Source organism: Eptesicus fuscus, chromosome 4, assembly GCF_027574615.1.
Source record: "Eptesicus fuscus isolate TK198812 chromosome 4, DD_ASM_mEF_20220401, whole genome shotgun sequence".
Lineage (NCBI taxonomy): Eukaryota > Metazoa > Chordata > Mammalia > Chiroptera > Vespertilionidae > Eptesicus > Eptesicus fuscus.
This window is the reverse complement of record NC_072476.1, coordinates 53,209,859-53,226,847: the sequence shown is the minus strand read 5'-3', so window position 1 is coordinate 53,226,847 and position 16,989 is coordinate 53,209,859.

Genomic DNA, 16,989 nt, shown 5'->3' with positions numbered 1-16,989 from the left:
CCAGTTGACATGTATGTAATCATTAAGACAATGAATAAGTGTTAGGCTTTTTAATAAAGAAATGAAAAAGAAACAACAAAACCTGTTCTTACCGGTAATCAAACTTTTCTTTCCTCATCATTTTCTATAGCTTTATATCAATGATTATCTCTCTGTAATTCTGCGTTGTTAATTTTGTCATTGGTACCCATACGTAGGGAAGGAAAAATTTACCTCTCGTCTCCCTGTGAAACATGTAGTAACAATGATTGTTTCTGTAAGTAGGTAAAAAATTACAAAAGATGGTCAAATAAATCTACATTAAAATGGTAAATAGTCTAGAAAACTAGTCAAAGAAATCTATTTTAATTAATGCAGTTCTCAAAATAAATTTATTATTAAATTACTTTGTGATTTAAGTAAAATATTAAACTTTGCCTTACTTTATATTTTTGTTTTAGAAACAGTTATCCAAATTAAATCTATCACCTAGAATTAAAGACTAGAAATAAAGCAAAATAACGTTGTGCACATAAATCCCCAAAACCTGGCAGTTTTGAATTTTTTTACTCAAATTTTATAAATGTTATATTTTCTTCATTTAGAATAAAAATTAAAGGCTGTTTAAAAACATTTTCTGAAGTGTATAATTCATTTTGAAGTTTCCATTGTATTAGTATATATCATTCCGTAAATTTTAAAATAAATGTTCTATTAATATTTGTTTGGCTGATAAATGTTTATTAAAGAACAACAAAGTTGAGAGTCATAATTAAAACTATACATTTTTAATAACCAAAGTTTATTAAATACACATTTTGGCATTTTTTTTATAGAATGTGACACACAAAATTGTCATTATTTTTGTAAGTGTCTCTCTTCACATCAAGTATATGAAGAGAGCCTCTACTCAGAGTTCACTTTCTATTTAATGAAAAGTTTTGAAGAATAAAGGGGATTCATTTGTTACAGAGACAGCAGGAAGATGTTTTTCCCATTGTGAGGACAAGATTTTAATAATCTCTGAAGAAGAGAGAAGCCCAGAGAAGAGATTCCAAGGTCTCCACCTAATTTTCTCAATACTTAATAGTTTTATCCAGAAAGAAATTATACCTATAAGTTACCAACCCTCCCCTCCCCGCCACACACACACTGCATTTTTAGTCACTTTCCTCAGAGTCTGTCTGTAATGAGAACAAAGGTAAAAGGAAGGATAAACACTAGGATGAAATAATGATCAGGAGAGGAGTTTTTAACAGGAAAGAAGGAAAGGGAAAAAGAGAATATGCAATTATATTTAGATTTTATTTCCAGAAAAAGGGGAAATGAGAAAAGATGTTTGTGAAAACAACTTCCCTACTTGGCTAAGATCCCATGTGATTATATTCAGACCTAGGCATTAATTTTAGACTCTCAGATTTCTTTAGGGTATTTTACTTAATGTGGTAGATAGATAATCTTTAATCTATTTTTTCTATTTACTTCTGTATAAAGTTGAACATGTTATAATTTTATTTACCATTTTAATGTAGATTTATTTGACCATCTTTTGTAATTTTTACCTACTTTTCTTCTTTTAAAAAATATATATTTTATTTATTTTTTTTACAGAGAGGAAGGGAGAGGGATAGAGTGTTAGAAACATCGATGAAAGAGAAACATCGATCAGCTGCCTCCTGCACACTCCCTACTGGGTATGTGCCCTCAACCAAGGTACATACCCTTGACCAGAATCGAACCTGGGACCCTTGAGTCTGCAGGCTGATGCTCTATCCACTGAGTCAAACCGGTTAGGGCTACTTTTCTTCATTTGTTATTCTTCCAAATATATAATGGTTATCAATTTTGCAGAAAATGGTTGTGTTTCTCTACATATATTATTTTGTGCTTATTAAAATAATCTTTCTTTTGTAGACACTTCAAGCTGCACATTTTTATATGAGATTAAATTAGAAGGGTTCTTGACACTATCTCTTTATAAAACTCTATCTTTATGTACTGAAGAAAAGACATTTGCCCAGACCAAAACTTGTGAGCTATTGGAGAATGCAGGAGGGCTGTTTCTTCCCCTGCTGATGCCACCAATATACTGGTATAATACATATCTCAGTAGCATAGCTACCTTAACCACTCCACTTTCCCTGTTATTCAACAGTGCAAAAAACTAAAAACATTTTCCTGTGCCATTATTATTTTATTGCTTTGATTTTCTATTTTTCTTTGTTTAAATGCATTTTAATAAGCTAACACATCCTGACAAAGTATCATTCTAAAACAAGATAAAATATGTAAATAATCACTATGATCATTTTCATTTGTCCTTGTACTACCAAACTCACCTATTGTTTTCCATGCCTCTGGGTTCAATTTAAAATTATTGCTACTGCCCACAAACCTAATCTTCTTTCTGCATAATCTAGTTTTATGAGAGAAAAACATTTTTGTAAGTAGATTAATCCATTCACTGAAAATTGTGTAGTTTAATAGTCTACAGACTGTGCAAATTTCAGGACTTAGGTATTCTTCAACTCAAGTACAGTTGATTAAACCTAAGGATTTAGTAGTTAATACAAGTTACACATTTGCACAGCCATTTCTAATGTTTGTAAAGGTGTAGGGTTTGCATAACATTTGCATTGCTATACTTGTCAATCAGCTTTAACCATTTTTAGTTAGATAAGACTAGACAGGAGTTTGGTGTATTATGAGGTTAGAAAATACAGTTTAATGTATTTGGTCACCTAACTGTGTACAAAGATAAAGAGGAATGCAGACAGAGAGGGTCAAGAGTGGGTTCCTTAGTGACCATTGAATTTATTGGACATTGTTCTTTCACATTAAAATGATTTCAGGACTATTAGTCTAATTCACATTTTAACTATAACATTTTGACTAGTTGTGGTCTTATTTTGCCCTTTTAAAAGTTGCCTTTCTATGTGGTTGCGCTCTTTATTTTCTAATGATAGCACACAAGAAAATCATTTAAACTGTAACCTCCAAAGCCACTTAATTCAGAGTTATGGAGTTGAAAGGCTACTACCACAAAATGTGCATGATGACATTTACACAGCCTCAATGACACAACACTTTAGAATGAGAGCTCCAAGTTTCTTGACTGTGGCCCACCTGCAAGTCATTACAGATCATAATATGTTCCTCAAGGCCTGACTGTATTATTTATAGAGCTTGACCAGCCTGTCAGAGAATAATAACAGCATTTTATACTTCTGCTGTGCCCTACGTCTCAATGTTTCTTACCAACATGAATAAATTCTTATATCACTTCTGTGAGGTATTAGATAAATATTATGACATCAAGTTTTACAGATGGGGAAGTAGAAAATGAAGCACAGATGTTAAATAATTTTCTCCAATCCCAAGTCACTATGTAGCACTTTTCTACAGGCCATATAAATAATATTAAGGATCAAAACTGATGTATAGGGAATAGAGAAGGGTGGAGGGAAGAGAGGCTCACTTAAGCCAATTGAATATGGAAATGCCACAGTGGAAATAGTGAAGCTAGAAGATGATTGGGGGGAAAAAGGGATTAAGTCCCTGGGAATTATTTATAGCTTCTATCCTATTAACTTCCAAAAGGATCTGAAATTTGAGAATTAGGGTATCTCTTCTCCTCTAATGTATTTCTGCATGAAAAAGGAATGAGAACAGACACAGAAGAAAATTGTGTAGATTCTTAATGAGGGATTATTGTTCAGTTGGTCTGATTATACTGTCTGGTAATGAGTTTGCATATTGACTAAGGAAAGAGTTGGTTGAAAATCCATATTTATTATATCTTTGGCACTAGAATGCTCATCTTTATTCTTTTTTTTTTCTTTTCTCTTTAATCTTTGTCCACATCTGCCCATAACTGGTCACTTCTTCACTCTCCACCAAACAAAAAAATATTAAAAAAATATATAAAATCCTTACTTATTATGACTATATGTACCATTATTTCTGTCTTAATATTTTGATTTTCTCAATAACTCAGATTAAATCAAGGTTTACTCCACATACACATGCCACATGATTAAAATAATGATTTGAATAATAATATTCTTAGTATGTGTCTCCCACAGTAGACCCCATGAGAGCAGGAACCATCTGTCAAGTTTCCACCTCTACTTCTATCTCTGGTACATACCACAGGATCTTTCATATAGCAGGTGCCCAATAAAAATTTTGTGGGAGAGTAATCGGATGAATGAAAGAAGGAAGTAACTCAATGTTGCCTTTGAGTGGACCTTGATCAGGTCCTAGTGAAACCCCAGAGACTGGAGTAATGACTGGTTCGGAGAGAAACTGTGTCCCCTGCACTTTCAAAAGTTTGCTAAGTCTCTTAGAGGGACAGAAAGTAATGTGCCAATGTAATATATAAGACACTCATGGAAAGTAACTTAAAACAAGAGAGTAAAAGGGCTTTAATATTTTTTACCTGTGGTAAAGATAGGTTTCAAGTATATAAACAATTTGATAGAACTATTTCAAGGATAGCTCTAAAATTAAATTAATGCTGAGTTTATAATCATCCTGAGAACAAATTAAATGGGAGAATTCACAGCTACCCCCACCCCCCTTTAGTAAACAAAGGAATAAGTAGGGACAGTTCCTGCACAACAAAAACAGTGCACTGAATTATAAAGTTCACATTTGGTTCTGTTAAAATGCTACAAATAGTTTCTTGATTATCCTAAAATATCATGGATAATTCCTTGATGGCTTTGTTTAAGCAGTAGGGATTCACTGGGAAAGTTCAATACTTTTCCCTGGGAATTTCTAGGTAATTTCTTTGAGCATGAAAAATACTTTATTTTAAAATACTTTACTTAAATATCTCCAAATAGGGCAATTTTATGTTCATTGTAAGTATAACTTCCATTTTCACATAGTAATCATATCTGGAATTGAATGGTGCATCTATATACAGAAGCAGCATAAAAATGAGTTGAAATAATCACCCCCATGGTGTAGTGGATAAAATTAATACTGCACCAAGGGATCTGTCAATATAAATAGAAAGAGCAAATTGAAGATGTTGACAGCTATATCTGTCTGGGTCATGTGTTGATGGGGAATTTAGCAGCAGAAGAAAGCTAGAGTATATAAGAAATAGTCTTCATCAGGTGAAGGGCTGCCAAAAAAATGAGAAGAAAGGAAAAAATTAGAATAACTATATAATTCTATCACCCTGTCTCCAGGTGTACAAGTGCAACAAATGTCTGAAAGATGCCACTAAATGCTGGCTGAGGACTCTTGCAAAAGGGTGTAATCTTCAAGTGACTCAGGTGCAATGGAACAAAAAAAATGCATGCAGCTTTACTGGCATATTATACATATGCTAAGTTATAGTCATAATGTGACAGTTATAGTTACAGAGAAAGTAATGAATAACTCAATTAAGTTTAATTCTTTTTCTCAAGTTATAGAATTAGGCACTCTTTATAATATCAACATTTGTAAGTCTATGTTATCAAGTTAATAGCAAAGAATATATGTGCTTACTAAAACATTACTAGAGATCGCAGCAAATGCAAATTTTCAAAAGGAAGTATACATAAATTATTGTGTGTGTTGGAAGCTGAGGTAGTTCGGGGAAGGAATAGACATGTTGAGTTGTGGGGATGAAAAGAGATCTCATGAATAAGATATGTGCATTTTCTGTGCACCCCCAACACCCATCATAGCACTTGCCACATAGGCTCACACAAAATATAGGCTGAGTGCCTAACTGAATGAGGTAAAAGTTTAGGAAAATTTAAGAAAGGGTCGAAATACATAAAAGCACTCTAGCCTAAACTTTGTGCCTTCAGGCAAGGCTTTACCTTCCAAGTTGATGCCTTTTCCTGCTTGGCACAAAGGTGTCCTATAGGCTGGGGGTTTTATTCTAAGGTAATGGGGAATAAATCTGGAAAGATAATTTGAGGCCACTTAGCAGAGGATCCTGAATATTTCTGGAAGGAGTTTCTTGTTAATTCAGGAAGCATTGCACAACGAATCAAAGGGCATTTTTCAGCAGAGAAGGGCCATATTTGGAGCTGTAAATCAGACCAATGTGGAAGCACATCTGCACTGGAAGACATATGAAACCAATGTCTATGTCTAATAGAAAAATAACCTCTAGCCCTAACTGGTTTGGCTCAGTGGATAGAGCGTCGGCCTGTGGACTGAAGGGTCCCAGGTTCAATTCTGGTCAAGGGCATGTACCTTGGTTGCGGGCACATCCCCAGTAGGGGTTGTGTTGGAGGCAGCTGATCAATTTTTTTCTCTCATTGATGTTTCTAACTCTCTATCCCTCTCCCTTCCTCTCTGTAAAAAAAAAATCAATAAAATATATTAAAAAAAAGAAAAATAACCTCTACATATATACTTGTTACATGAGTAAGACAAGTCTCATAACTAAATAAACATACTCATAGGACATTTTCTGCATACTAGGAACAGTTCAGCTTGAAAATTAGGTTTACAAAAATGAATGAAACAGTTTCTGCTATGGTGAATGAAATACACTAATATCTTCTTTTGATGTTTCTGTAAACATTACTTTAAGTTAACTGTTTTTATATTGATGGCAAGGTAAGGGTATATTTTATAATATTAAGTTGTTTTCCTATTTTTCATTATTATTTTACACTTCTTTAATTTTTACATGAGAAAATCAACTCCATCCAAAATTGTATGACATGAGTTGCTATGAGATTATAAATAAGTAACCTTTTGGTCTGATATGCATAAGTGTAAAAAAAAATTCATGAATATGTTATTCCTGATTTATAAGTTGGAATAGGAGGCCATCAGCCAAAGAATGTAAGCAGCCTGAAGTTGGAAAAGGCGAGAAACTAGATTCTCCCCTAAAACAAAGAGAAAAAAAATGCAGCCATGCCCAAACCTCGATTTTAGCCTGATGAGACCATTATCAGACTTATGGAACTGAGGAGGATACATTTGTGTTGTTTTAAGCTAAATAAGTTTGTGCAAATTTTTAAAAAACAGCTATAGAAAATGTATACTAAAATGGCTTTACAGAGTAGAAAGCTTGGGAATTTTGAATAAAGAAATAAAATACAATAGAAAGCCTCTGATGTCTTGGAACAAACTTGATAAGGGCAAATGCTTATCAAGAAAGGCCCTCTACTGATGATAAAAGCAGATTAAAAAAAAAAGCAAGTCTCCTGGGCGATGTGGCTCAAGCATTGAGTGTCGACCCAGGAAGCAAGAGGTCATCAGTTTGATTCCCAGTCAGGGCACATGCCCAGGTTGCAGAATTGGTCCCTGGTGGGGTGCAAGCAGGAGGCAGCTGATTGATGATGTTCCTCTCTCATCAATGTTTCTATCTCTCTATCCATCGCCCTTCCTTTCTCTCTAAAAATCAATTTTAAAAAGCAAGTCAATAGGTTGGTTAATGGTTAGTTCTTCCAATTAAATATAAAAGTTCTAGAACTTATGCACAGAAAGTTTGGTATTATTCATAAACTCATGAATATCTACGTTTTTAGGAATATGTGGGATATGACAATAATTGTGAGAGAGACTAGAAAGAACTTACAGTTTTATAGAGAAGCAAGGCTCATTGCTGCCACCGAAGTCAACGAAAACCTCCCCTTCTTGCTCACTTCTATGTTCTCTTAAATGCTGCAAAGCATGTGTGTTCACATGTCATCATGGCCATTGCCAGGGGTCAACAAACCCATTACTATAACATTCCTAGCAATGAAACTGAGGTCAGCATTGGCAGAGATTATGGAGATTCTTATTTTGATTGAACCATTTTGATTGCACCATTATAATATTGAGTTCTCAAAAATTTTCATGAATTTAACTCTGCCTTCTACTTTAGAGAAGAAAAAAAATCTTCTGACACTTTGTTTTACCCATTTCAAGAGAAGTGGTCAGACGACTCTTGATATGCTATGGGGAATGATAAAAACCCATAGGTTCCCTATAGCCAGTCAATCTCTGGAGAAATGGAGAATGGGATTCTTCTCTCTTTTAAGATTAGAGAACAAGGTCTTCACAAGTAAAGGAAGAAAAGGGTAAGATTTGTTAATAAAATATACATCTCATTTCAACAGGTCATTACCTAATTTCAAAAGCAGTTATACCAGAAGAGAAATAATTTTCAACTTTTTTTTCTAAAAGCATTCAATATTTTATAGATTTAATGATGAGTATGCATTAAAACAAAACAGAAGTCAGCTGGATAATTCAATGAATGTAGATTCCCCCCCCCCCCACGGTCATGTTTCAATACAATTCACAGCTGTATAAATAATGCCATTCATAAACACAACTCAGGCAAATTCAATTCTGTTTCTATTGATACAGAATGTGCTAAAATTTTCCACTTTTGTTCGCTTAAAGAACATGTATGTCTTGGCGCACAAAAGCTCTCTTGTGTTCATATAATTGTAAAAAACTTAAACACCCTCCTCAAAATCCTGAGGGCAGCAAGCAGTCATCCTTCCAAAGAGGTCTATGTTTTCAGACATGACGTGTATTACTGATTGTGGAACAAAATCCACTGTGTAATTTCTGTGGTTGTCCAGAGCTGACAAAGCAGCTGGGAGGAAAAAATTACTGGTTGCTATTTCCCCAGATTTTCTTCCATCTCCCTCTGAGGAATTTGTTTTCAGAGCATACACAACACAATCCAAAAGGGGAGACTTTTTTTGAATGAAACGTGTCCTGTCTTAAGTGAATTCTAAAGTGGCTTAAATGCGAAGCTTTAGAATCTGATGATACCTACTCCATGGAGGCCTGACAGTAAGTCATGTAATACACCGATGAGTTTATGGGTTTCTCGGTTAGTAATTCCAGATGGTGTGTCTGTGCTCCGGCTGTGCACTCTGTGTAAATCATCTCACTCACAATCAACAGATACCCAGAAGCACTTTAATTGGAAACATTTATTTTTACCCGTTATTTATAACTTTCAATAGGACCTCATTCAAGAACATGGAGCCCCTTGTTTCTCATATAGCTGAGTGCTTTTTCTGGAGAGCAGGTTTTGGCAGGGTGTGTGCTGTCTGAAAAAAAAAAATGTTTTCCCTGAGATTTTTGTATGTTCAATATATTTGTGGTTTAGTCTTAGCAAATGCTGCTATTGAATCTTCTGTCCCTCTCAACACCACCCTCTTGCCAACTCCTATTTTGGACTAGAAAGTATTTCAAACGGAGAGCATGTTTGCCACAGTTGAAAAATGATTGCTGCTAATGCCAGGGTCTTGGTATCAGCTCTTCAAACCAGCATCATTAATCTCAATTAAAAAACGAAAGTAAAGGTTTTTATCATTTGCAATTAATATGGGACCTAATTTGGATTCCGATTCCGAACTGAACTCACTGTCTGCCTGTGTTGGCGAGCGTATTTCATACCTGCCAGCACCAATATTGTTTTAGTAACCGAGGAGAGAGCAGTGCCTTGACTGACATCAGAATAATCTGTGTCGACCATAAGCATTAATCTTATTTAGAAAGTCAAACTGAACTTTGTCAAAGAAGAAAGGTCTAGGGGAAAAAAAAGGAGTTTACTTCAAGGCTATACTTACTATCAAAAACACTGAGCTTGATCGTAGCATTTCTCCCACTGGAGAGGCTGCAGATTTGGCCATTTGTAATGAAGGACTTGTCCCTTGCTCTTCCTTCTATTATTCCACATTCTTTGGAGAAACATATGACACCTGAGCTCTTCACGGGAAAATAGATCTACTTATGATGCCCTGTGTTGAAATGATAAACATTTCATATAAAGTAATCATTTTTTAAATATTTTAAGGGTATTTTTATTGATTTCAGAGAGGAAGGGAGGAGGAGAGAGAGATAGAGACATCAATGATGAGAGAGAATCTCATTGATTGGCTGCCTCCTGCACGCCCCACACTGGGGATCAAGCCTGCAACCCAGGCATGTGCCCTGACCTGGAACTGAACCGAGGCCTGGTTCATAGGTAGACACTTAACCACTGAGCAACACCAGCCAGACAAAAGTAATAATTTAGAGAAAATATCTCTAAGTGCTCAGAGACAGTATCTCCAACTTGGTAAGCATCCTAAGTCACGTTTAGTTTTAATTGACTTTATCTGTATTTACTAAACACAGTAATATCCCTCAGGAGATACTGGATTAGACTATTTATTATATTAGAACCACTATTTATCCCACCTTCAAAGTGAGCCTTTTAAATCCTATGGTCTGTTTTTTCCTTTTCTAAGGGTGTGGCAGTGGGATTGTGGGATTCAAGCTTCTGAGGGGTAGAGTGGCTGACTGAAAACTGGGCTTCAGTGCTTGAGACCTGATCACAATTGTTTGATATTTTTATTTTATTTTAATTTCTTTAGAAAATATTTAGGATAGTCAATTGGTTCATCATCCAAAAATGAAGATAGAATTTGTTTCATCATCCTGTATTTATTGAACACCTTTTATGCATACTGCAATGTGGGGCATACAAATTTAGTATAAGACATTGCCCCAATCTCAGTGAATTTGTACTTTCAACTCTTTTTAAATTTAATTTAATTTAATTTAATTTATTGGGTAACATTAGTTAATAAAATTATATAGGTTTTTAGTGTACAATTCTATAATACTTCATCTGCATATTGTATTGTGTGTTCACCACCCAAATCAAGTCTCCTTCCATCACCGTTTATCTTCCCTTTACCCTCTCCTACTTCCCCCGACTCCCCTTTCCCTCTGGTAATCACCATACTATTGTTTAAGTCTGAGTTGTGTTTTGTTTTGTTCTTTTTCTTAATTCCCTCACCTTTTTCACCCAGCACTATAATTCTCCCCTCTGACAGCTGTCAGTCTGTTCTCTGTAGCTGTGAGTCTCTTCCTATTTTGTTTAGCTTATGTGGTTCATTAGATTCCACATATAAGTTAAATCACATGATACTTGTCTTTCTCTGACTGGCTTATTTTACTTAGCAAAATATTCTCCAGGTCCATCCATTCTATCCCAAAAGGTGCTAGTTCATTCTTTTTTATGACAGGGTACTATTCCATTGTGTAAATGTAGCTCAGATTTTTTTTATCTATTCATCTACTGATGGGCACTTGGGCTACTTCCAAATCTTGGCTATTGTAAATAACTGCAATGAATATAGGGGGGCATACATTTTTTCAAATTAGTGTTTTTGTTTCTTTGGATATATTCCCAGAATTGGAATCACTGGGCCATAAGGCAGTTCCATTTTTAATTTGTTGCGGTAAATCCATACTGCTTTCAGCAGTGACAGCACCAATCTGCACCAGGCTTCCGTTTTCTCCACATCCTCAACAACACTTGTTTGCTCATTTATTGATGATAGCCATTTTGACAGGTGTGAGATGATGTCTCACTGTGGTTTTATTTTGCATTTCTCTGATTATTAGTGACATTGAGCATTTTTTCATATGTCTATTGGCCACTGTCTTCTTTTGAGAAGTATCTATTCAGGTCCTTTGTCCATTTTTTAATTGGATTGTTTGACTTTCTTAGTGTTGAGTTTTATAAGTTCTTTATAAATTATAGATATTAGCCCCTTATCAGATTTTTTTTTATATTTCTCCTATTCATTGGGTTGTCTTTTCATTTTGTTGATGGCTTCCTTTACTGTGCAAAAATTTCTAATTGATTTGTTTATTTTTTTCTTTTGTTTCCCTTGCCTGAGGAGATATATTAGAAAAATTATTGCTAGGAGAAATGTCCAGGATTTTATTGCCTATGATTTGTTCTAGGATTTTTATACTTTCTAGTCTAACATTGAAGTCTTTAACCCATTTTGAGTTTATTCTTACTTGCGTGTGGTGTAAGAAAGTGGTCTAGTTTTATTTTTTGCATGTATCTGTCCAATTTTCCCAATGCCATTTATTGAATAGACTATCTTTATCCCATTGTATGTTCTTGCCTCCCTTGTCAAATATTACCAGCTACTATAGTGAATTCATGTAAATAATCATATAGCCTGGTTATCAAGGCATGTGTATGTGTGTTTACAGATAGGGAGCATGTTACATGTGCTCATTTTTCAAACGTGAAAAATAAGAATAAGAGAAGGTATACAGTAGCAGTCATATCAAGATAAAAAATCCTAGTATCTAATTTTTATTAAAATGATAACTAATCGGCCTTTCAGTTTTAACACACCTAAATGAACAAAGCTAATGACTGATATTTGCGTTTTATCTAATTTTATTTGGCTGGGGAACACAAATGTGACTGCTAACCATTCTCCTAAAAAGGCTTGTAAGTTTCTGATGTTGGTCTTCTATTGTCTCTATTTAACCAAATTTTTGCATCTTGATCCGAATAAAGAATACAAAGCATGAACATGGTTGAAGCTGGATGTTGCATACATGGAAATTCATTATAGTAACTTATTTGTGTTTTACCTATATTTGAAAATATTTATAATAAAATATTTAAAAATAAATATTAATACAGACAATAAATATTAATTGACCAAGAGTAAACTTAAATATAAACTCAAATATGACATCTGCTTCTGTAGATTTTAAAATATACCCCAAACATATACCCCAAATACAAACCTCTTCTCAAGCACACCATTCTTACCATTCTTTTGGACCCAGAAATATATTCCAACCAAACAGAGCTGAATTTCACTACCCCCCCCCCCCCCCGCCACCACACACACACACACACACACTAAACATGTTGGTAATATCAGCATTAAGGCAGGCTGGCAATTCTGAAGAACTAAGCTGTTTCAAAGAGTTTCACACTTCCTTGTCAGTTTCATCATGGGAATGATATTTCTCACAGAGTTTTATATAATACTAGAGGCTCAGTGCACAAAATTCGTGTAAGAGCAGGCCTTCCTTGCCTTGTCTGCCGGCACCCAGGACCCGGGTTTCCCTCTGGCCGCCGGCAGGCACCCAGGACCGAGCTTCCCTTTGGCTGCTGGCAGGCACCTGGAACCCGGGCTTCCCTCACAGCCCTGACTTCATCTGGAAGGTCATCCGGTCTAATTAGCATATTGTGCTTTTATTATTATTATTATTTTTTTTTTTTTTTAAATTTCTTTATTGATTAAGGTGTCACATATTTGTCCTCATCCCCCCATTCCCATCCCACCCCCCCCCCCACGCATGCCCCAATCCCCTGTTGAACTTAACCGTTGGATAGGCTTATATGCATGCATACAGGTCCTTTGGTTGAACTCTCCCCCTCCCCCCCACCCTCCCCCTACCCTCCCCTATCCTCCCTCTGAGGCCCGATAGTCCGATCGATGCCTCCTTGCTTCTGGTTCTGTTCTTGTTCCTCAGTCTATTTTGTTCATCATTTCCTCTAGATGAACGAGATCATATGTCACTAGATATATACTAATAAGAACTGAATGTGAGATGAGCAATAATATTTATGCTGACAGGCAAATGAATCAATCTGTAGCGAGCTTCCCCCTGGACCAACAGTTCTTTTGAGACCCAATTTCGATGTCCAGTAGTTCCTTATGTGTACATGTCAGCACTGACCCCTCAGCTCTGGATGGTGGACAAATGGTGGTAATGGAGGTCCGACTCCCTCTGGTTTGGTCTCGGCCGAACCCAGGGGCACGGCGTCACCCGGACTAAGGGCACGTGGCCTCACCCATACCCAAAGGGCGCGTGGTCTCACCCGGGCCTGGGACCCAGCCTCACCCGGATGGATCCAGGGGCGCACGGCCTCACCCGGACCCAGGATCTGGCTTCACCCGTACCCAGGGACGCTTGGCCTCTCCCAGACCCAGGGGCACGTGGCCTCACCCGGGCTTAGTTGCACAAGGCCTCACCTGGATCCAGGGACACATGGTCTCTCCCGGACCCAGGGACGCTTGGCCTCTCCCAGACCCAGGGCCACTTGGGCTCACCCGGGGCTAGGTGCACGAGGCCTCATCCGGATCCAGGGACGCATGGTCTCACCCGGACCCAGGGACGCTTGGCCTCTCCCAGACCCAGGGCCACTTGGGCTCACCCGGGCCTAGGTGCACGAGGCCTCACCCGGATCCTGGGACACATGGTCTCACCCGGACCCAGGGATGCTTGGCCTCTCCCAGACCCAGGGCCACTTGGGCTCACCCGGGCCTAGGTGCACGAGGCCTCACCCGGATCCAGGGACACATGGTCTCACCCGGACCCAGGGACGCTTGGCCTCTCCCCGACCCAGGGCCACTTGGGCTCACCCGGGCCTAGGTGCACGAGGCCTCACCCGGATCCAGGGACACATGGTCTCACCCAGACCCAGGAACGTTTGGCCACTCCCAGACCCAGGGCCACTTGGGCTCACCCGGGCCTAGGTGCACGAGGCCTCACCCAGATCCAGGGACACATGGTCTCACCCGGACCCAGGGACGCTTAGCCTCTCCCAGACCCAGGGGCACGTGGCCTCACCCGGGCCTAGGTGCACGAGGCCTCATCCGGATCCAGGGACACATGGTCTCACCCGGACCCAGGGATGCTTGGCCTCTCCCAGACCCAGGGCCACTTGGGCTCACCCGGGCCTAGGTGCACGAGGCCTCATCCGGATCCAGGGACGCATGGTCTCACCTGGACCCAGGGACGATTGGCCTCTCCCAGACCCAGGGCCACTTGGGCTCACCCGGGCCTAGGTGCACGAGGCCTCATCCGGATCCTGGGACGCATGGTCTCACCCGGACCCAGGGATGCTTGGCCTCTCCCAGACCCAGGGCCACTTGTGCTTTTATTATTATAGATGGTTTTATACGTGTATACAGTGACTTTTCAATGTTAGACATTCACCATCAGAATTCTATTAAAATAGTGCCATTCTGGCTCTGAAAGATGTTTGATGAATTAACATGGGGATCAATTATATAGACAATATTCATCATTCTTATTTAGAAAGTCATATTTTCTCATGGCCATGAAAGAGTTTATTTTGTTTCTGAATTCTCAGTTGGAAACTAAATCAAAAACCCATTTCCAATAGCTGCCAGTACATAGCTCACATATTCCTGTGCTTCATTTTTTCAGCTACCCTATCAAGTCTAAGTGTGATAAAGGTGCAGAATAATCTTCTCTTTGTAAAGCATGTCAGCAGACACCTAGTTTGTACTTTCTTATCATTCTTTGTTTCTCCACTAATGCAGCATTGTCTTTATCTTCTAATCTCTAGTTATAAACTCCTTCATTATAATCTGAGGGGAATTGTGCTAGTAAATATGATGAATAGGGAAATGTCTGAAATATGTAGTCTAGTGAATAACTCTAAAAGCAGGCAAACACTTTTTTTAAAAATTTGAAAATACTTTAACTATGGAGTATATTACAATATGCTTGTGGTGTTTTTTTAGGCTTGCAATCTGTAAGGTTTTAAAGTAGGAAAAAAAAGAATGCCTCAGAAGAAATTTTGGCAACCCAGAATTAATTCCTGTTCTGCAGTTAGTATTCTGTGTCAGAAGACACTAATGCCAAAATGCCAATTGTGGTAAGTTGAACATATTTCTTATTTGTTGATGTTCCTTTCGAACCAATACTACTTTTTTCTTTGTCAGAATAGGGAAGAGATGCAGTTGATTAAAATACAGAATGAAGTTGAAATAGTATTACATTTCAATATTTCTAGTTCAATATTTCTTGAAGAACACATTAGAAATCGGTTCACAAGCTTAATTACTTTGCCTTTTAAGGTTTTCAACATAGTGACTCTTGACCAAGATTCAAATGGCAGCTTTTCATATTGAACAAAATATAGTTACACTTATTTTGATGTCTATCCATCATCTTATTAGTTCTGTCAGATCTAGTAAATCTTGCAGAACTTTTGTAAATATTGCAGAGCTTTTGGGTAAAAACTAGGTAATCTAGAAAATATATATTTTAAATTTAATTAATTAAGGATTAATTTTTAATTAAAGATAAATGCAAAAAAAATCCTAAGTAAATTTTTAATATTTGATTATAATCTTGAAAAATTTAGGGAAATATGTTCTTTTAAAGTCTGAACATTTACCTCTGAGGAATACATATGAAAAAATAAAATAAATTAGAATAATGATTTTCATATAATTTTTTCTATAAATATGTCTAGAAATAGCAGCAGCCTTGGAACAAGTGGAATGAAATATAAAAAATGTCAAATGAGAGCATTGTAGTGAGAAAAAGAAATTCTTATTTAATAGTTTTAATAAGTTAAAATAATAGCATCTTTTAGAGTTTTTAAATCTTGGGAGACAGATGTGTTAAAACTTGAAATATTCTCATTGTATGTTTTTTTCCATATGCCACAAGAGGACACACAACTCTGAAAAAAATGAATGATTACATAGATTGCTAATCAAAGTATAAAAAAAGGAAAGTGAGGTGCAATGATTACACATTATCTGCATGACAAGATTTTATATTCAGGGATTGTCCTGGGAGAATTTAGATGGACCTCGTGTAACACCTGTACACTTTTAACTTCCCTCTCTGTCTGCAGCATATTCTTATGTTACACACTCCTTACACATACCTTGATATGCAGAATAAATCAAATGTGTAAGTGTACACAGTACACAGCCTTGAAAAAAATATAACTCTCAACCTTCTGAATTATGTATTACAAGATTAAATTAGAAAAAAAATGTAATGCATTATAAGTTAGAGTGCTAAATCGTTGCTGGCTTTCTTTTTATATTAGGTTAAAGAGATATTAAATAATAGTGTCCATGATTGTGACAAAAGTATGAGCATTCTCTGGGTCAAACTTTGTATTATGCCACAAATACATTTTTGTAATAAGTAGGTAAAACTCGCAGAGATGAGCTGCCTCCTTCCTGCAAGAGCACCTCTCCTGCCCAATGCTCTGGGAATAGCGTGGGAAAACATGTTTCATTGCCGGGTACAGACCAGCCTTCTGGATCTCTTCCTACATCCTAAGTAAAATTAGATGTAGCATTTTCAGTCTGGTTTTGAAATGTTTTCTCAGCCAACCAGCAGCTTGTCACCTTGAGCAGACTTAACCAATTAGTTCAGTTCTCTGGTTCCTGGCTAGACTTGAATCATTGAAAGCTTTCATAGCAT